At 38.1% G+C, this 23605-nt stretch overlaps 1 protein-coding gene across 5 annotated transcripts in view; it reads right to left on the bottom strand.

Annotated features, from left to right (window-relative positions):
* The window catches only part of pard3aa (par-3 family cell polarity regulator alpha, a), a 428925-nt gene that overhangs the window by 317945 nt on the left and 87375 nt on the right, over positions 1-23605 (bottom strand). The gene's annotated exons all lie outside the window — the stretch shown is intronic.

Below are 23605 nucleotides of genomic sequence, written 5' to 3'. Positions count from 1 at the left end.
CATCATTTGTTCCTCTGTGCTTATCCATAACGTTAAGGGCTACTTTTTGTGGAACAACTGACAAATCTATCAGTATTAACTCTCAGATTAATATAAAATGGGTAAATAACACTGATTGAAAAGAGGGGAAACATGAAAAATGTAGGAAACGTTTCCACAGCAGCAGAAATACAGGTGAGATTTAATGAAGACTCCAAACCTAGAAAAAAAACATGGATCTGATATTTCAAGCAGGATCAAATAACCAAAACTTGGACCTGGCCATAAACCCAATCCGTTTTTTACTGAGCAACCAGTAATTTAGATTGAGAAGATAGAGAAACATTTCAAAGAGTGCCTTAAACATTCAGTACATGTGGCAACAACTACTTTATTTCTGAACAACTGGCCTTGAGTCTACAAGGCTATCAGAAGAAATATATTGGTTCCACTGAATGCACAAGCATATTTGTGGGGCTTCTCTAATTTCTATCTAACAGAGGGAGATTGCAGGCACAAATGTCTTTTTGGCCTTGAGGTGCTGAATGTGACAAGTCATTCCGCCTTGAAATCATTCAGGTCTAGAGACCTCTGGATATCAAGGCCAAGCCTTGGTAAGATGAGAAACATTTTCAGCTGCTTTACAATTGTTTTCCAGCCCCCTCTCTCACTACATTCTTCTCCCTGGTACCACACACAAGAGCTCTGACCCTCACACACTTTCAACCTTAAACGCTTCCTCTAGTGCTCATGGGAGCTGCTGATGAAAAGCATGAAACGCAGCATGAAGTGGCTGGCAGAAGACCATTAGCAGCTTTTTTAAGACACAACCTATAATATAAAATGGCATCTATAGTATTAAAATAAGTACTTTCCTGACACATCATTGCATTGTAGGCAGAGAAATAATTACAAAATGAATGCTCTTCTGTTCCGCACATACATTTTAATGTAATTTTTTCTTGTTCTAATTCCCAAATGAAGCAACATTAGGATTCCCTAATAAAATCCCTGCAATGCAACTTATCCATAAAATGTTCATGGTTTAGGTTGGCATGGTGGTGCTGTGGCTCACAGCGCTAGGGCTCTGGGTTTAATTCCAGCCCAGGGTGCTATCTGTGTGGACTTCATACATTCTCCCCACATTCATATGGGTTTCCTCCCACAGTCCAAAGACATAATGGTAGGTTAATTGTCTTCTGAAGAAAACCGGTACTGCTGTGAGTGCATACTGTACGTGACTGTGTCTGTGTCCGTGTTTCAGCCTGGCGATGGACTGGCATCCTCTCCAGGGTGTATGCTCTGTTGTGCCCACTGCTTGCCGGGTGAAGTTTTATAAAATTTTAGAAACTGGATGGATTTTCATGGTTTAGTCTCCGAGTGGTCAGATACTAGGAAAGGACACTTGTCAGATTTGAGAATATTTAAAGGCTTTTCAAAGTTCTCTTCACACCTTTATACATTTTCAGAAACTTTCAAGCATATTCGCAATTGGGGTGTATGGACCCGTATATTATAATCATTAGAATTTAAATTTGAATTGCTACCTTCCTCACCATCTTTGCTTCCTAATCTTGTAAATAAATTACACTTGTGTAGTGTGGAAAATCACTATATTATTCTCTACCTACAATTTTACATACAACTTATGGGTATGAGATTCAATTCTATGCAGATGGGTATCTTATTTTACTTGTCAATAAATTCAAATGAATGGTTCTACACCAATATTTCTTTTTTCATGAAAATCATATTCAATAACGAAGTACAACAGTTGAAAAGACAGGAAAAACCCAAAGTGAAACGAAGAGGAAAAATTACCAAATTAACATTCAACTGACTAAATCTGAGGGCAGAATCAATGACTGCATCAATAAGAGGTCGAGATAGACTCTGCATCTCATGTTATTCATAAATCATCTTACAGCTTTAGATCAATCCAAATTCTGGAAAACAGTATGTGTAGTCTTTGTTACTATGCCTCTACTGCATATCTTCAATTGGAAAAAAGCCCTCTATCAATATTTACTGACAACCAGAAAACAAAACATTACTGGTTATGGTTTTGGCCACTGCAATATGTTTAGATACTCCTACAAAATTAAAATTGATGTACTTTTTAGTTAAGCTCTGAAGCCATAGTAGTGAAATGGAAATTTTCTAAACACAATGACAATCAAAATAGTCTAAACAAGAAAGAACAAATTGGACATGGGAAATGCATGTATTATATACATGTATTGATGTATTATACATTTTACCCAAACCCCAGTGAAACTACTAAGATGGCTCGTGTGATGAAGGATTTAAGCAAACAAATGCATCGTATACATGAAGTTTAATAGAAAAATGGAAGCAGGCTTGTAGTGGAGATTCACCATCACTGGACACAGTATAAATCATGAAAACTGAACAGTGTGTGCCATCAAGGCCAGAAAGGATTAGAAAAACCTTATATTTTCAAACGTTACATTGCAAAACAAATTGTAACTGCTTTTCTTATGAATAGACGCTTGAATCACAATCTACTGCACTTAATACCTACTGTAGATACAGACACCTTCCTGCTGATCAATCTTGAAAATTAAGAGATTCTGTCGCAGACATTTAAAAGAGTAAGACACAGGGAATACCATTTTATTTTAAAATTGTAATAAGGCTTTCTAATAAAAACAAAGAATTCTAGTCTTTTCATTCTTCTTTCACTCTAGTCTTTCACTAAATGCGGACAGAAAAAAATTGCATAGAGTTGTGAATTAGATCAAGAATATGTACAGTAAAAAGCCTGCTGGCCCAAAGGGGTTGAGGGTTTCTTGTTAGTGTAAATATTCACAAACATCACCTAAGGAACTTGAACGTGTGGACTACATGTTGAAGCTCCTTAAAATGGTGACTAGCATGAATAATCAAATCGGCAGTTCCAGTCGATGGTGACAAAAAGACAACATTTGAAAGCATCATTTCAGTCACGGCCGTCAAGCTTAAGTGAACCACCCAGATAAAATACCATATCACATTCCAGTGAGGAAAAAAATAACATTGGTAGGAGAGATATAAGTGATACTTTTCTTGAACTTATCACAATAAACTACATTTCCGATACAAGCACAGCTTCCGCAGATTGAAAAGTGGCAGAGGAGCATGGCAATCATCTTTCACTGCCTGGAGGTAGCCTACAAATGACCTCTATTTTCTCAGTTTCGACAAAAAGAGCAACACTAGCCACCGTGGCAAGCAGAATCATTTCGGTGAATACTACCAAATCCCCAAGCCCTCAATCATATTGGGTTTTTTTTTTTGTTCCAGAGCGCACAAACAAACATAATTGTATCAAACAGCTCTTTACGTGAAAAATGATCTGGGGAGAGACCCATCATTCTGTCTCGTGCGCGGCAAGGACCCTCTTCTGTCAGGCCCCGTGGCTGGTTTTATCAAGTTTGCTATCCACGGCTGGCTCCTGGAGCTCCGACAGGCTCAAATGGAGCTAGTCAGTGACTATCATGCCAGACAAATTTAATTTGGAAGTGCTGTGGGAAAGATAAAAGTCGAAAAAGGATCTCCGGACTAATTTAGCCCCCTCCCTCCTCTGAGCCCCACACCAGTTGCCATCAGCCTTCTACATTCATCGGTCAAAAAGAGGATGACTGGAGTCTGCCTGAGTAACAAGGCACGCTGCTGAAGCAGACGACAGGGACTCAGTCCGCGAGGTTGCAGTCAGGTTACCCCGACTGCTGCAGAAGAAAAGCTTTTCTCACACAATAGCTGAAATCTTTCCAGCATGTGTACGACTTCTCATTTTCACAACACTAGCGGGTCTTCTTGACAACTCATGTGTCCGCTTATGAGAAATTAACACTTGCCAGATGTTCAACATTGTGCTTCATGGTTATCTTAATTATTGAATAAAACTGCCATCAAGAAAGATGCACTTTCTTGCTTTCTCAGTTCAGTGCCAGCAGCTGTTTTTCACCCAGGTGGATGCTGCACATTGGTGGTGGAGGGGAGTCCCCATTACCTGTAAAGCGCTTTGAGTGGAGTATCCAGAAAAGCGCTATATAAGTGTTAGCAATTCTTATTATTATTATGTTGGGCCAAGCCACCTGCGAGCTAACCCACTGAAGAAATCTGTAAAGGTAATGGCTTTTCAGCCTGAATGTCTCTTTTCCCATCTGAACAAAATGTCACGAAAATAAAATATTCAATACACAGGCGGCCTAGAACTCGCAAGGCTGACAGGTGGCTTCTACCGTTGCACAAAGTGGCCGCGCCTGCAGTTGATATAATGTCAAAGTGACGGACCATCTCTAGTCAAGAAGAAGCCTGCCTCAGAACGCTAAAGGTAGCCCCAGATGTCACTTAGCTATTTAAATGCAGGAAGTGTGAATCGTGCAGTCTTGCCAGTACAGACAATTGCAGGGCTACATCCAAACTCCAGCTCCAGCTGAGTCAGTACACAGGAATGTACAACAACAAATTGCTTTACAGATGACGTTAGCCAATTTACTCATTAGTAATGCAAACAATCACAACAGTTTAAAAGTATAAGAAGTTATATTTACTTTTAGAAATGAAGAAATTATTCAGGCAAATAAATCCTCAAGGAAAGTGGTAATTAAAAGATCATTTTCACACAAATGAATGGCTGCACTGTGTGGTATAAGGCCATAACAAACTGGCTGCCAATCTTTCATCTTATTACAATGACCTCTGTTAATACAACCCTCCTCATTAGAAAATGCTTAATGAAAAGCCACATGGTGGGTAGAGAGTAGGAGAACGAGACTTTAGATCTTTGCTTTTGGAGGCATATCACTTACCAAGCAGTGACTCCAAATTGTACAATGATCTCCTAGTATATTCAAGAGCTTGCAAGTCAGTCTGCACTTTCAAATCCTGTCCTAAAACCCACTTTTATACTTTAAAATTGTTTCTTGTATAATTTACGGTTTGCGTGTGATGCCTGTCTCGTTTGTTTGTTTGTTAGTTTGTTTGTTGTGCAGTGCTTTGAGATGCCCTATGAAAGACTCTACAAGGAAGGACTAAACATTGGAGAAAAAAGCAACAGCAAGCCACTCTTTAGTTTGAACTGCCTGTTTTGGCAGCTACTTGGTATCACCAAATGAACCTTGCTAAAGTAATGTTCTTTAAAATATATTGCTAAACCAAAGTTTTGGTTGAATATCTCCTAAACTCTGTACAAACTCAGAAAGATATATACAAAGAGATGAATGGCCTGCACCTAGAAGTGCCTGCCACAGCTCCAGAGTAGTGACTAATAGCGACTTATATGTCAAGATGTCTCAACGGTAGTTAATATCAATTGCAAGAAATGAATATACTTTCAAAGCGTAATGTGCAGTAATGTGGACACTAGGGGGCAGCAACCTGGTGACAGTTATAGGACTGATAATAGGAAAGCTTTTGAGACATGCAAATGCTTAAAAAGTGGAAAAGGCTTAGAACCATAAAACAAAAGCAGTTATATGAATTAATACACAGACAAATTTACAGCCAGTAACTTTCATAATAACAAGGATCATAACTTAGTTTTGGCAACAGATCAGGGTAGACTAAAGAAGGGAACAACTTTGAAACATAAAGAGGATAATATCTGGTCTCCCTCAAGACTAAGTATGGAATGTGTGAAAACAGCTGAAGAGAAGCTCAAACCACCACTATTACAGAGTCGAGACTCTTGCATCCAGATGACTTCAGCCCCTGCAACGTCTCCAGGAAAGTGTGTGCCAAAAAAACAGTCTGTTGGGCGTAACTGGTTTTTTTTTTCATTCCCATAGGTGCCCACACTAACACCACAAATGTTAAGCAAACAAAGATCTCCTTCCCCATTTCTCCTCAGTTAATGAAACAAAACTTTGATTTTAAGGTGACGTGCTCGATGTAAGAAAACCACATCTGTAAAAAAGGGAATTTAATTTCACCTTGCGGAAAATCTAGCATAGTTCACAACCTTAAAGATTTTAAACACCCAGCACAGGTCATAACTCCAGTGCCTCAGTCCACATTGGCTTTCCTCTCCACAGTTCTTGCACACAAAGCGTTTGGGAGAACAATAAGAGGATATGTGGGCAGAGGGTAGTGCTGCCTACAGGTTCCCACAATTATCCCTCATTGTTTAGCAAAATGATGCTGTAAAGATAGATGTCAAGCAAAGGCTGAAACACCCCCATGGCAACCGTATTACTCTTTACTTTGGCTCCATGACACAATGTATCATTTGTAAGCACCTATTCTGTTTACAAAATGTTTGTCCCTCGTATCAGCCCCAATAAATCATACCAGGGCTTTCAGCCATTAGAAATCATTAATTCTGCTCTCATAGCTAAATTACAACCTGCAATTTCTGTCTATTGGCCAGAATGGAGCCTTCAAATGATTAATGTATTATCACAGCATGCAGAGACAGGAAACATTGTGGCTGCCACAGAGGATTAAGAGCAGGGACCCGATTAGAAGACTCATAATGGCAGAATGAGTTTAGTGTGTTAGTGGAAGGTATACTACCTTAATGCTGTACACCTGGCTCAAGCCACTTTCACTTGTCAGACCCACTCAGGGTGAGATCCCACAGAGCTGCTTGCTAATGCCTGAAAGCATACACCAGATCCCCGACAACAAGACAAACTGCTAACATATGGCTCATTTTGCAATGAAGGACAGACGCTTGACTAAAGAGAGAGAACCTTATGAAACCATACACAAATAATTGAGATGAGTGGTCAACTAAAGGCAAGATAATGAATTTAATGCAGTTGATCAGTTACGGTAGCGACTTAAACTGTAATTTCAGTTTCCTTTGAAAACATTAGATAAAACGGTGGGGGGGGTGTAAATACTAAGTAGACATGGCTTTCTACTTTCTATTTGTAACATGGTAGCTGAAACATGTAACACATTTAACTGGCTTTTGTTTTACAGGACATGAACTCCCTGACGCCCTAATTAAACAGACTGGCAAGGTTGTAGGCATGCTCAAGGTGTCTGGAAGAAAGATGCTTTCACCTTACTGTGTAAATTCTCATTCAATACTGCAGTCACTACTTTGAAAATACATCAGGACATCGCATACACTGCTATCCAACGATGGAGCACAGAAATGATTTTCAGTCTGTATTTCTGGTCGTTGGCGAGTCATGCTTCTGTGTGCAGTTGCTAGACAACAAGCCAGCATGACGGTCTGAGGCTGAAGCTTTATATTGAAACATGACTAAGGATAAGTGGGTGAATTAGGTTTCCTTATAAAAATCCCAGGGCGCTTCTCGAAAAGAGTAGGGGTGTAACCCCGGTGTCCTGGCCAAATTTCCAATTGGCCCTTACTAATCATGGCCTCCTAATAATCCCCCTCTATGAATTGGCTACATTACTCTGCTCTCCTCCCCACTGATAGCTGATGTGTGGTGAGCGTTCTGGCGCACTATGGCTGCCGTCGCATCATCCAGGTGGATGCTGCACATTGGTGGTGGTGGAGGGGAGTCCCCATTACCTGTAAAGCGCTTTGAGTGGAGTGTCCAGAAAAGCGCTATATAAGTGTAAGCAATTATTATTATTATTATAAGTATAAGTTTGTTTAAAGGGGGGGAAGGGTCAGGGGTAGTGATGAATCCAGAGAAGCTCTGTGACAAACAATGGCTTGCCTGCCGCACAGTTTGTTGCGTTCTAATTAATTATCTTCTAATTGTTTTGAAAGGCAGATAAGGTACTACCAGGTCCATCATTATGCAAAAACTTGCAGGGCTGAACTTCACTTCACTATGTCTAGTCTTTCCACCTTCAGCGCAACACGGATTTACCCATCTTCCTCACTCACAGTAAGAGAACAGAAGCACCGTCAGTGCCATCAAAGCTGAGGTGTTTTTCAAAAGGTATTGCGAAGGTATCGCACACCTTTTGTATCAGCTGTTAAAAAACGAACCTTTTAAAAAACACAACCAGACGAAAACACGTAAAAGAAAACAATAGAATTACAGTTTAGCAGACTGCTTTACTAGCCTAGCTTAATAATCTTCTTAATACGTAGAATGACCATTGTAGGTTAGAGAAATTTTAGATTCTGTAAACAGCTGTCAAAGAAACAGTGGGAGGCTAAACTTGTAAATGATCCCTCAGTTTATTCATATAATGTTGTGGATCAAATCAATGAGCAACACATTTCCTTACTAAATCTTTGTCTCTTCATTATAGTACATTCCATCCAGCAAACAAAAAATTATGCTGGTATTATTTTCTAACAAATGTTTAAAGGTTAATTAGTGCACAATGCCAGTTTGTTTTGATTTGGCTTCTCCCTTCCTGTTACACGTTGCCATATGAAAGTAAAGTAATCGTTTGGGATTTTGTTTTCCCAACTGATAGCCATTTGAGACCAATTTAAGAACAACAGCTAAACATCAGTATCTTTGAACACAGCGTTATCAGTTTTTAAAGACCCTGAGATTACAAAAGTGTGAAAGCAACTCTCAAAATGCTCTAATTAAATAAAAGAAAAACTAATAATTTACTATGACTAATGTTAATAACATTTTTTAGATGCTGCAATCATAAACTGACTGAGATGACTATAACCCCATAGCTTTCTAGTCTAACATTCTTGGTTGATAATCTCTTAAAGCTTCACAACAGAGAGAAACCCTCTAGGCTATTTTTCTCTGTCCCTGTCTCATGTTTACTTATACTACCAAAAAAAGATATGCTACATTAATAAACTTACAATTATGATCACAGGAAGAAGCGAATCATGAGTTTCAGACGTTCTCTTTTACACTCCGTTCCCAGTACAGGTAAAACTACTCAACTTTTGTTTTTCACTGCTTATTTAATCAAATGGATTTTCTAATCACATTGAAACCAGTATTAGAACAAAAGAACAGTGCATATACAGAATATCTATGGTTTCATATAGCACATTTTCAAGCACTTTCAATCACTGGATCTGCATTATTAAATGTACTACAGTATATAACAAAATGCTTTCACATATATCCCCCCAAACAAATTTGAAAAGGTTTTCCAAGTTTAATTTTAAAACAAATTTGGGAAGAATCTCAGCATACTCAGTAAAGGGGCATATCAACAGACAAAACTCTCGCCGAAAAGCATTTCAATCCTAATGTGCATTAGAGCACTGTGGATGGATTAGGTGCTTAAGAGCTGATGCCTGGCACATCCAATTATTATTTACAAGCCAAGTGTTAGAGGCCGCTAGCTGAAGAAACAACAGGACGAAAGGTTAACTGTTTCTTTAACACTCACAAGACAACTTTAAAGAGAACCACTGTTCTGTATTCATGACTAAATATACCCTCTTTTCCACATGTAAGCGTTTGAGCAAACATACATGAGGCATTTTCGTAAAAAAAAAATTTACTACTACATGAAAATTTGATAAAGCACACAATTTGAAAAAATACTCTAAATATACAACTTCTGTTCGATTTGAAATAACAGGGTAAAGGAAAGCGAAACATTTCACTGTAAAGAAAATGCTAATAGGTTTCTGAAGTCACCGCGTTGAGTCTGGTTTAAGGTGTCGGATCATTAGGACCTGAACTTGTGCTTTGTACAGATGAGACCACTTGAAGCTGCTATGTGGAAAAACACCACTACCCGGAAACTGGCTTAGCCTGCAGTGAGCTAATTAGTCTTAATTGGTTTAACATGGAGAGGTCTAGCCAAATTAGTAATCTGAATAGCAACACTTACCCCCACCACCACTTCCCCCATTCTGTTTCATCTGATAGCAGATTATCAGGGCTTTCTATCAGCACCGTCACTGCACTTAGGAAGGAGAGCCAGGCAATCTGGCAGCAGGGGCAGGGACTTGAATATCCTCTTCCTCTTCTTTCATGGTGCACTAAGCACAACTCTTTAAGCACCAAGGCAAAGGCAACAGGAAATTTACTCAACTAAAATCACAAATTGAGAAAAATGCATGGATGTGAGGGGACACGGATGGGCACGCTTCTAAGAAATGCTTGCAAGGTAGACTACATGCAGCACTGATTCCAGTGACCACCAAGTAAATAAATATAAAAAGATTAAAAAGAAATCTCTGGTGTAATTGAATTTCAGTTTATACTCCTAGGGACAAGTGCAACAATTAAATAGGATAAGGTTCAGTCTTCAGAATTTTAAAACTTAAATATACGTGGGAAGTGGTTTTGAAGGGTGTGAATTCAAAGATTTAAATTAAAGTACATTAAGATATTCAATTTATTTTAGTTATTTAACTTGTGAAGGTCAATCACATCATCTGTTCTACTTATTAACACTGTACTACTTTAACTGGATGATATTCAATTACCTTCAGTGCATTGTGTCTAAATGAACTAGGGTCTTTATCCAGATGAAGGCACAAGTGTCGAACACTGTAGATCCATCGTTAAAGAGTTCCGTCCGGAATTGCTACCCTGATTTTAAGTGAATTATGCTAATACCGACATAATGGCATACATTTTATCAGAGTGAGCACACATGGAGCCAGTTAATTTCTCATGGCCACTGTACTGCACCTCTCAGTTGCACAGCAGTTAAAACATGGAAGAGAACAATACAGGAAGAAGCACGTTCTGGGGTCTGAGGTGGTTGTGCTTTGTTTCAGGCTTTGGATAACCCAAAAAGGCTGTGCTACTACAGGCCAGCTGGAAGTCTCAAGTGAAGCCAGTCATACAGAGGTCAGTGTGATAACGCCAGGCCTCAGGGTTTCCTGGCTGAACCGGCACCTCCACCCATTCCTACACTCGTGATCACAGACTTTAACAAGGTGACCCATGGAGGACAGCATTTTTAAATCAGCACTACATTTCAGCAGTATCCTGTTTACAAGTATATGCAGACTCTTGTGCAGTTCCTGGTTGTTATCTTTATAGAAAAGGAAGACACTTTGTTTTTTAAATTCTTCTTTCATTTGGCACAACCAATGAGAGGAAGATGAATGCGGAAAGCCATCAAGATGAGGTCAGTAGATGCAGCTTGAAAAATCATAAGATTGTTTCAGCTTTACCGACAGAGACGGTCAAAGTGTAACTAAAAAGGAAGGCAGAAACACAAATCGGCTTTTTCTTTTCCTGCTCTGATCCTGATGTCAGAATAAATTCTTCCTTTAGTTACAAATAAAAGGTGGTATTTTTATTAAGGCACCAAGGCGTGTGCACTCCAATGCTCGCTGCCACTTTGAAACTGTTTTGTAGAAAGATTGTCTCTCTCAGTTCAGCTGCTTTTGGGTGACTACCGAACACCACTGTAGGCTGTTCCATCTCCCAAAGCCCATCTGCATCTACCAAAAAGACAAGACAATTAGTGAAGATGCTTCCAATTCAAATGAATAGGTCTTGATGAGACGTGAAACTGCGCTAAACATGACACCTTCTAGAATTTCACAAGTGCGCTGAATTATCAGCAAGCATTCTCTCCTAGGCATTATGCACTTTACCAATTCCCTCTCCTTCAGCAGAAATTGTCAGAAATTCTGGCCAGTGCAATTTAGTGATAAAATTCACAGGTTCTACATCTTTCCTCCAGGGGCAGTGATAGACTAGCCACATCATGATGAAGACTAGATCTCTGCAGGGTGCCCCAGAGATAAGGAAACTGCTGTGCTTATTTAGGGCCAGAACAAGCAGCTTAGTTTTCTACAGCTGAGGGTCACTGCTCAAGCAGGTGTTACCAAACTCCCCCTTGGCCCATACAGACAAATCCTCACCATATTAAAGCAGACAAGTTTCTACCATTATTAGTCACCATGCATGCACTGGGCAGTTTATGTAAACTGACTTTCCCTACGTCTGGTGAGACCCAAGATACTGATCCTGTTTGCTCTACAGTAAGTCTTTCATGCTTCTCTGACCAAGCCAATAGTTCTTAACCAAAAAAACTGAATCTGAAGATCTTTTTGGAGTCAATGTCCTGTTCCATGGCCTCTGGGAAAATCAAGTTAAAAACCGATTTATAAATTATTTGCTAGTTCCTGAATTAAAGCACTTTTGCTTCTTTCAAAGGAAGCATGATGTCAGAACACCCTAAACCACAGTAAACCACTTATGTGGTTTAAAGGCCATTAGGTTATAGCACTGTCAGGATGACCTGCTCCTTGTTCTAAAAGTTAACCAGATCAGATTGTCTACAGACAAGATTAAGCATTACTCCTTTGTTTAGATAGGGCAAACAAGACAAGACAAAAAGCTGGATGGGATGTCTAACACACTGTATATGTATATATCTCTGAAGAAAGCTCTGCTTCCTTTCAAAATTCAAGCACAATGATGGCACAGGACTGTTTTCTTTAAAATATGTCTCTGTACCTGCTAGACAACACAGGACATTATTTACCAGGACCAGACAACTTTGAGAGGCTTCCATTATCCTGGTTGCAGCCTTTTTCATCTCTCTCCTACCCTTAAGTGTGTCTCATTTGAGTGCTGCTCTAATGGACATGGCCCTCCGCATCGTGACAGTATAACAGATCGATATCTCCCTACTGCTCAACTTATGTAGATACAGCTGTGGCACAAAACATGTATTGTATTAAAAACGAAAGTTTCACAAAGCCTACATAATTAAAAGAAAACGTGTAAACTTAGATATACAACTTATTTCTAGAAAAAGAAATGGTAGACAAATGCAGTAAGTGAAGGATAAAAGTCTTTTTCATAGTTTTACAAAAAAAAGGAAATAAAACAAACACTAGACTTTTTTATTCTTCAGTTGTAAAAATGTAGGGTGATCACTTCCAAGTTCTTGTTCGTCTGCTTGACTAACTAGGAATAAAACTACGCATGTTAAGTCAGAAGGCTTAATACCCTCTTAGAAGTGTTTCAAGATACTGAGGTGATGATCGACACATATTCTTATATCCTGCAATAACAGCTGTTCTGCTGAACTATTACTATAAAAAAGTGACAAATCATTATTTTAAAACACTGCTTGCACTGGAAAGCGACAACTAAGTAATTTACATTTGATGAGAAAGCAGTTAAATTATATATTAAATTACACATTAAATACAGTTAAACAGTCTTGATTATCTATAGCGTACAGCTTATCAACAGTATGAATAAGGGTTTGAGCTTAACGTTATGATGACAGAGGGCTTCACAGAATTACAGCTTCCACACAAGAGACTCTTATAGCTGTGATAGCCTCCACAGCTACTGATTAGCAATGGGGACAGACTCGAAAGCCCACTGAAGACAAGGTTCTGGATGGTCCATCACTGCCACCCAGATGAGACCCACTGCTAACATCTCAACCGTGCTGTTAACCGAGATTTTAACAGTAACCGAGTTTTACCTGTTAACACTACCCTATTTCAAATGCAATAAAGTCACATATTTTAATTACATAACATATAACATGAAACACAAGAGGAATCACAAAAACAGAAATTCCACTGTTATATTTTACATTTCTATTTAAAGTACCATGATCCATCTCTTGGAATGTCAGGGTCTGACCTGAACCATTAACTAATCTGGATTCCCCATTATACCCAAGGATAATGTTCACCAGAAAACAACTTAATGAGACCAATTCGGAAAGTTCATATTTTGAAATCATTTACAGAAACAAAAATATCTATGTTGTATATTAAAGCTGTGTTAAAGTACTCTTTGCTGAAGTGTCAAGGAAAAATAATATTTATGCTTAGTTAGCAGCCTTCTAACCTAAATCCTTCGAGCCAGATATCAAACTTTGAAGAAAAAAACAATGTCAAGTGCTTTTGGCTAGTTGAGGGTATTGTTTACAGTTTTAAAAAGTCCACTGAAACTTTAGTCAGAATGAACAGGACAGAAAAACCTTCACAAGGAAGACAGCCAGAAGACTTAAAAAAAAAAACACTGACGAGAAAACCATTTGAAACTAGGCTAGACCGATTATAACTGACTTATAGAGTTCCTTTGTTTCTTTGAGACCTTATAAAAGGATATAGCTCTTGCCTAAATTGCTACAAAGAGTCATTGGAGACTTGATGATCAATTAGTCAAACGGGAGGAGATCTACAGTATGTCAAAGTAGTCCCGTCAATGTTTCTCTGGAAAATATATTAAATGCTCAGAAGCAATCTTCCTCTAACAACCTTAGAGCAATGCATGAAGAAGTAATTTTGTTAATTATCTCTATTTAATCAGGAAACAGCAACTGATACTTCAGATTCAACTGAAACAAATATGTGAGTACTCTCCAGCCTCACTGTCTGAAGCTTAAGTACTCCTGCATCCTTTCCTTACATTTCCTTACAGCTGGGACTGAATACCTTTAGAAAGGTGACATGCATAGAACTTAATGATTCATCAGTTTGTAAAAGCAAGTTTTAATTACTGAATAGTAGTAAGTGTCATTACAGGCTTGGTTAAATGTACACAAACACTCTGCTTTGATAAAGACTGCTAATGTTGTTGATAACATATCAGTATTTTCTTGCATGTACAGTCAGTAGTTTCCTTGTTAAGACATAAAGGTGATGAATATTTGAAAATGGTCTGTGAAGTATGAACCTTGGTCCTGTAATTTTACAAATATTTTTTTTTTTCACAATGTAAATAGTCTACACATAAAAATCATTTGGCAAACATTTGCAATTCAGCTGACAAAAGATGTAATCTAGAATCGGTCTCATGATAAGCCAGTATCCACAACACAACCAAATAAAGTTTACAGCCAGTTTGACAAGACTTCTTTGTTCTTAGCCTTGAAATGGGTTTTGCGCTGCCGTTACTTGGCAGACAAGAGAGCCCTATCGTTTCACAGGTGACACAACAGTGACCCCTGCTGTTGATTCTGAACTTCTAGAAAGGAACAAATTAAAAAAACAGCCAAGACAAGCAATGTTTTCATTAAATAGAAAATAAACTTCACTTAAACAATAACACAGCTAGTTATTCTCACAGACATATGATTTTTTTTTAAAAGTGCAGAAGTACCTGGAAATAACAGTTTACAGGAAAATCAGCATTTACACAGAGGACTGTTTTATAGGACAAAAACGTAATTTACTCTAACCAGGCAAAGTATGTTTTATTTATTTTAGTTTAAAAGCTTTTCTTTAGAAGTGAGGGATTCAGAATACATTAATCAGATTTTACACATCTAGTATTTTGTAAACCTACTACATTAGATAACCAGACTTAGAACATTAAATAACAATGATTTTTTTGTTGGTATTAAGTTGTGCTAGACTAAAATGATCACATTTCTCAAAAAGTGTTTGAACACCAAGCTTAGGAAAACACCCATGTATTTTATCATTTTGCATGTATGCTGTTTTTTTATCATTTTGCTTGGAACTTTTGACAATCGACAAGATTTTCTGACAGTGATTTGATTTCAAGAAAAATAAATCCAAACTTCTGATTTTCTACAAAAGTGCAGTTCTGTATGGATATATTTGAATGGAAGTACTAATCTTGATGAAGTCTGAGAGAAACTATACTTCAATTTGCTTTTTGAGATATTTTACATCAGAGCAACCAGACTACTGTACACACACATCCATTATTTTATTATTAGTTGCAGACACCAAGGAAAAAGACGTATCCCAGCTATTCCTCAACACTAAGTGGTTTTTTTAAAGTAAACAAGCCTCTGGTTAATTAGTCTGCTGCAGATCATCAACAGCAATTGTGAAAACACTTGCCTCCTTTGGCCACGCGGAAGCAGAGATTATCGCTAGATTGTTTTCTGAACCTAAGGGACTCGGTTCCTTCTCCCACACACTGCCTGAACAATCAGAATTTCCCAGTAGGCTTAAAGTGCTGTCCCCTCCTAGAGATTCCATGCATGAGTAATGTGAATCACCGTCTATTTACAATTCCAAAGAAACCCAATTTAAAATGTTCCTAGATTTCGACAAGGGGTGGGTGATCAAAACTGCATTTGGATCAGAAATGATCCAGAAAGTTTCCATTTTATCCGTCAAATGTTTGGTAAAAAAATCATGATGATGACATTATTCGGAGCACTTAACAAAATTCAAAGACACTGCTCAGATTTAACAAATACAAAACAAAAACAAATTAGATCTGAACAATATCAGTTAGCTTCCACTGCTGTAAAGTTTTGTTTTCTTAGCCTCTCCCCGAACGGTGGTCTCTGCGGTCATTCATTTTACAGTTCACACAGTCTGTTCAGTCTGTATCATATTCTCACCACTCAGTGAAAATACCAACAGGACAGCAAGAAAAATGGTGCAATTACTGTCAATTTCATATTGTATTTCTATGTCAAACCAACACAAGTATAAGCAGCATATTTGACATTCATGGATAGTGATAGATTACTGAAGAAAGGTCTTATGGAAGACATTCCTTGCACTGAATGAAACGCTGATCTTGACTAGACATAAACACACACTGGCAAATGGGTGAAGTTCAGTTATTTACATCAACATCAAGAGCCTAGAGAAAGATGTACAATTTAAGCCTGGCGTTTGCATGTACATACTGTATATGCATATACTGTACATTACATACTATAAGTATGGTACATATTCAGAGACAAAACAAGTACACTTTGTTTTTCTGTTCTATGGTGTCAACATTACGTGAATCTATTTACCTTAATTATTTTAAAATAAACTACTTGCAAAAGGCCACATTGATGCAGGATAAGCTACAAAGTCTGCAAACAGCCATGCCTCTATGTGCTTGCCTTTGGACACAGAAATGTACCTTTCAATATCAGATTGGTGAATATAAATGCATCAATACATTACACAGAGATCAGAATCCTCTTTTCCAGACCCCACTCCCAATGCAGCTCAGTCACCTCTGTGGGAGATGGGACAGTTGCACTGGGCCTGTGAGCACTCTACAGTAGCCACACCAGGACAAATTCCGCATGGACTTTTTTTTAATCAACTTCCGCAGCTTTTCACCAACACGAGAACTGTCTGGGTCACCGAACCTCAGCGCAGACAAAGGTAGTTAATTTCGGAAGACTGCTGCAGCTGTCTGCAGCACGCTGCCAGGATGAAATGTGTGTCACAGGCCTTAGGGACAACCAGCTTCAGTCAATGCAATTTATTTAAAATGATTTGCTGATGCCGACAGAAAAAACAGTGTCTGAAGAGTGCACTCTCACAGTATCGCAGCATGCATATCCTGAAATGAAGCATATCTAGTCAAAAGTGAATTCTAATAAATTCATGTTTCAGTCTTCTTGAGTACTACACTAGACCTGCAGAAGAAACGCAGTAGGTTTAATTTTAAGAGAACAGTGGGTTATAGAAACTTGCAGAGCTGAACCATTTATTACCAGCAGTGTTACAAAGAACAGCAATATAAAAACATGTTTTCATTTCAAGGTGAGACGTATCTTAGGCGCTGTGTGAGTCTAAATGGATACAATTCAGTGAATAACTACCATGTGGGGGTGTTTAAACAGTCTTAGAAATATCAAAACGCAACGTAATTTGAAATAATCTCTAGATGCACATGGAACATTAAGAATGTTTCACTGAAATTGCAATGATTCCCTTCTATAACTCTGTAGAGACGCGCCAAAGGTATAGTTCAGGAAACTACATACAGTACTTGCATTTCTAATTAACTAATAAGTTCATTTAATTGCTCCTGAAGGACAGCAAATTTACAGCCTGAGTGTGTTTAATCCCGGTTTCCTCATCTCTTCAGACAGCATGGCTTATAATTAATTTGGGCCAAAAAACAACTGTACACCACTACTCAGATCAGGAGATATGTGCAAGATACAATGTGGCTATTTTAGTTCAGGTACAGCAGCACACTATGTGCTTTCCTTAATGTAAGGGATAAATGTGAAGTGAGACAGGTATAACGAACATCTCGCACTTGGACTCATTTGTTTCATGCCAGTCCAACAAGCTGCAGAATTAGCCAGCTGTGGTTTTACAGAGAAATTGCCAATCCCCTGGTACCTTGCTTGCTCCTCGTAAAACTCAAGGGAGGAAGCCTCTGCCCCGAAACGTCAAGCCTCAAGGAATACGATGGAATGTTATGAGGGAGTGAGAGGCTTAATGGGGAAAGAAAAGGCAAAACCACCATCAGCAGGCAAAATATGAGAGGGAAACTTTCATGACTAATTCCAGATGCACCGTGTAGCAGTGCGCCCTTGGTGAGAGCACAGAAAGAGCTCCCAAGGAATCTCCCCTGTGCACTGAAAAAGACAGCAAAGCTCCTCACCACCATCCACGGCACTAGAAGTTAATAGTACTCACTATAGTGCAAAACATTTCACTATACAGAAGAAAATAACTTTTTATCTGCTTTTAGCACTTCGACACAGTAAGGTCTAATTTCTAAACAGTACTCCTGAATAAAATATGACACAGAATGAGTACGCAAGTCTCCCTACACAGGAGACTTTCTTCAACTTTCCACGGTTTACTGAAATTGAGAACATACTGTTGTATGCAAGCACCATATGTGACTTATCAGAATTACCCAAGAAAACTTTATCTCTCTTTACGCTGCTTTGAATAAGAGTAAAGTTACACTACACAATTTTAAAGCATATACTGTACAAGAATTTTAGCTTAATGCACAAAAAGTTAACATCAGGTTACAAGTGTTTTGCAGCACAGGTTAGACAGAAGACAGTCATAATAAATTAAGTGGTTCTTTAGATGGAGAGGTGAATGTATTTATAATCTACAATTGCATGAAGCTATGATTTCAGCAGTATTTTCCCCAAAATACATTAATACTGGTCTAGTATTTCTCAGCCCAGAAGACCATGAATATTTAGGAAGGCTGCAGCCCAAGACCTGAAACCTAAGGTGCTTCCACCAATCTTTTGTATAACAACATAGAAGGAGGATATTCACTTTCATATGTGTGCATCTGCATCAACTATTTCAAATGCCGAAAACATGACCTTAGACAGATACTAAACCGTCCACCTGCATCTGAAAATCAGATTTCTAGGTTTAGCAAAAGAAACCCCGAAGAGGACAAGGTCAGGAAATGAACAGTATAAACCCATAAAAAAACTAACCTGGTATTTTAAGAACAAAATATTTCTATATAACCAGTAATTCCAGTTTCTATAGAGACTGTCTCTCCTGTTGATCTCAGTGGAGACAAACATTAAAAGCACAAAAAAAGCAGAGTTGACAACACCAAAAAAAAGCAAATTTTGTACATACGTGCACCTTGGTATTCGCCACACAAATATAGAAACGGCTTTGTACAAGAATTGTAGCATAAAATATGAAGCAGATAAGGAAAACCTACAGCCTTGTATTCAGGATCAAAAAGATCAGGCACGTATGATAGAATTATGTTGATCAAAATACATCACTGGTTATTTCTTACCTTAAATGAACAACACTACTAAGTCATAGATCTTAAGTTATTTTTAAAGTTTTCTTGTTAATTCCTTTTCAAATGCAGATATACTTATCTACCAGTTTAAGTGCTGTTCCCTTAATTAGTTTTAAGCCTGATTTTTCCAGGTTTAAGATTACTGAAAGTAGATCAGGTCCCCTGTGGTTGCATATCTAGTGTTAGAAGCAACCACATCCCCTGATTGCTTGACAAAGGCGAAAACTATGTCATGCCTGTATGACTGTTCCATGTACAGTTTGCAACTGTGAATCATTCATACTGCTCATGGTGTAATCCATATGCAGATAGAGATTTTAAAATGCAATAAAAAAACTGAGCCCCAAAATACCTTGTTACATTAACATAACGGAACATTTAAAATTACCTGAAAAGTCTAACAAATACATAACTGATAAAGCAGGAAATGTTTCTGATTTTAAAAGAATAGTTTACAATGTTTGTAAAAAAGGTTTATAATAAGTATTTTTCTAAGAATATATTATGCAATAGGTTTGTAAATTGATAATTACGTTAATTTGATAATACTCTAAACTATTTAAAAAGATATTGCTCCAAAGTTTCAAAAAAGAATTCAGGTGATTTAACAAAGCACCCAAAACAGGACTAGGACTCAGAACAACAGAATGACCCTGAAGTGTCCCAGTTTGGCCAGAATACCCAGGGGCATGTATAGAACAATAGTCCATTGCGCTCAAATTCAAATTAGTAACCAACTGGAAGACTTATATTCCTTCTCAGCACGAAATCTGCCTGAACTCATCTCTTGTGGAACCAGTGTGCCTCTAAAATTGAAATGTCACCTACTCTCCATATTGGACTACAGCCCAGTCAGAAAAACAGCAGACAGCTAGCACATTCTTCATAACATATAATTTTACTCTGATGAAAATTCACAGATTCAGATGCTGTATTTTTTCCAGTTCAGAGCACAGGGTACTTTTATAGCACAAGGTTACCTCAGGTGAGTACTCTATATTTCTGAATAACAAATTCGGAATATCCAGCTCCCAACCTAGAAAGAGATTTATCATGTGCCATGACAGAAAAATGAAGGATGTAAAAGCTCTCTTAAAGCACAGCCAATGCCTGATGGAACAGACACAGCTTTTGGAAAAAGCCTCTGCTGTAATATAAAGAACACAATCTATCAAAATCACAACGCTGATAACGTGCAGTTTTCTGTGCTGAAAAATGTGTATACACAAAAACATGACAGGTACTTCCAAAAGCTACCTAATGAGAGCAATTAAACATCCAGTAATGAAGACCTACTTTACCCCCTAACCCTCTCCCCAACTTCTTTTTCTGCATTAATTATGAAAATACTAGCTGCTGCCAGAGAATTTGCAACATGAATAATAAGGTATGTCGGTGAGATAAGAACAAAAGTGATCTAGGAAAAAGTGACCTCCCTCCTCCTGCAGCAGAGCAAAGTTCTCTGAGACTCAAAAACAGATGTTGTATAAAAGCTGCAACACCAACGGGCCAGGCTCTCCCAGTGCAAATGAGGATGACAGCCATAGACATAGTTTGATTAAAGTTTTATGAAGCACTCTGGCTAAGGCAAGTTTTTTCACCACCTTTGCTCATAAATTCATGTGCAATCAAAGGTGCTTTTCTCCGCTTCTTGCTGACAATGTCATTGACTGAGAATTTTGCAGAATGTCATTGATTTTCAATTTTGAGTTGAAACTCAAAATGTCTTATGCATCGGCATTTTAGAGGAGTAGATTTGGTTTTGTTAATTAAAAGATATATTTAGACACTACAAAATATATTTTAGACACTGCAAAACCACTAGGATGAATGCGGTGTCATCAATACAAGCACCAGGAATCTGTCCTTCTTACAAAACCTGACTGTTTGCAATTTAACTGCTACTTGGTAGTGGTCTTCATACACTATTGTTATCACTAGCTTGTCTGCTTAATGGTGGTTTATGCTTTATAATGCAGACAAAGTTAATTAATTTTGGTGGGCCATGAAGTACCAGGTCTCAAGACATTTATGGAGTCAAGAATGAAGTTCAAAGATTTGAAAAGGGTATATTTTCTGTATATGTGTTGTATTTTCTTATATCTTTTGGCTTGTGAATAAGTGGAACACCTCTACATAAACCAATACCCCCCCACACACACACCCCACACTCCCCCACCTGCCCACACCCATTGGTCTTCTGTGCACTCATGAGCATTCATACTAAAGCCTTTAATGAGCTAAAACTGTCTGTGGGCCCTCTTTGTGCATCTCCATTTTCATGTGCTGTAGAACGCTCAGCCACAAACCTTTCTTGGTGTTCAGAAAAGAAACCCAACAGCAAACCAGTTGTCATCTTGGGCACAGGATGGCTTTAGTTTTGGTGATGTTTCTCTTCCCTGAGTGACAGATTTTGGCATTTAAAGGGCACGAGCTCCACCTGGGTGGAAATGGCCATGTGGCTGAGTGAAACCACTTCTGAATGGGGTAACAATGAGAGAAATATTTGTTTTTAAATGCATTGATAGTTACTGAAAAGATTAACTAAAACATGCACCTAGGTAAAAAAATATTATTTAGTAACACAAACCATTGGATATTCTCTGAAGGTTTAACCAGTGCTCTATACTGCACATTTCCATATTCATCTCAAGAATAAAAACAATAAGTTGCTTACTTATAAGTTTCTCATACTTCACTATGATATTTCTGTCTGTAAGTAAAGGCAAAAATGAACTTCAGACAACACAGAATGTTAAAAATGCGGTATACAAATTCATTATTGAGTCACAAGGTTATTCATTTATAACAAGACAATCCAGTGTAATGCTTTATCTACAGCCTGCTTATTCAACACAACTCCTCAAAACCATTCAAGTTTGAGCAGCAAAGCAAGGCCAACAGCTGACATTCCAGTAAAGCCAAGAATTACTTAAAACTGATCACCATTTGACAATCTGAGACTTAGTGAGAACGCTGCATTTCCACTCCTCCAGTATGCTCATGTTAAAAATGGGTTTATGCTCAGCTAACTAAGCCAAGATGCAGCAAAGTCAAAACTGAGCATCATGTCCCAGGCCATGCCAATGTAAACTGTACCTTGGCTGGAACCCATGCGCAATGGAGCTTACCAAGGTTTAGTGATGGGCATCCCTGCTGTTTTCACTGGCTTTCAAGATGTTTTTCCTTGTTCAGCTGCAATTTCAATCTATCACCATATCTGGGGCATTTCGTAAAAAAGCAGAGTAGTAACAAATGTTTCAACTTCCCTTTTCACAATGAAATAAGGAATAGGCACATTAATAGTGCATTAGTGCAGTCACTCAAAACCACTGGTTTCTTTGCAAATTCTTTATAAAGTTAGGGTAGCTGACCTCACTCACGATGAGATCAGATACCTAAAAAGACCCAACTACCACTGAAATGTACTTTTAGATAGATGGATCATTGTCATTTCTGTGACATACAGTGTATTGCTTTTGTTTCAGTTACTGTAGAGTGTACTTTATGAGCCTAGCAGTAACACAACAGGTAATAAGTAATAAGAAAAAGGACTGAAAAAGACCAATTGGTCTTAACTGGACCTGTAGAATTCGATGCTTCCAACACATTGAGAAGTAATTTCCATCCCATATCACCAAAAATGCAACAGGATTTCTTTTGTTGGTTTGAGCTTTAAGACCTGTACTGTACATGTTCTGTACAGAAAGCTCAGTCATGAATACACGAGTCCTCTCTTCCTTTCTACATCTAGGCTACTCTTCTGAACATGTGTAAACCACAAAGTGTAAAGTATCGAGGAAGCTAACTTAAACTTTACATTCACTTTACCAATGTAAACATTACAGAGTTAAAGACAGTAAAGCCAAACCTACAAAATACATACAGCTGTAAAATACTCTTCTATTTCTCCCTTTTTAGAGTTTTACTTTAATACAAAATTAGGGTAACTACATAGAAAATTGAAATTGCATTTAAAAAGATCATGCATACAGTACAAAACAGACCGAAAGAAAATCTCTGAAAAGCTTTTGGAAATGAAACTGTAAGGAGATGGTCATGAAAAACATATATAATTTTGGCTTTTTCAAATACCCAGCATCCGTCTCTTCCCCATGTGTTTGAGCTCAACCCTTGAAAACAAAACACTGCAAAACAAGAGCTCCCTCTGCAGGACTAACCAGTGAATTCAACTCTAATACTGTTATTTGTTAACAGCATCCATTTCTCTCTAGAACGAAAATCCAATTCAGCCACAGGCAAAGACCCGTTCATTCAGAAGCATTATTTGTGCAATTAGATCTTCATTTCAT

This window comes from Lepisosteus oculatus, chromosome 6 (assembly GCF_040954835.1).
Source record: "Lepisosteus oculatus isolate fLepOcu1 chromosome 6, fLepOcu1.hap2, whole genome shotgun sequence".
In the NCBI taxonomy this organism is placed as follows: Eukaryota; Metazoa; Chordata; class Actinopteri; order Semionotiformes; family Lepisosteidae; genus Lepisosteus; species Lepisosteus oculatus.
This window is presented reverse-complemented; position numbering and strand designations above follow the sequence as displayed.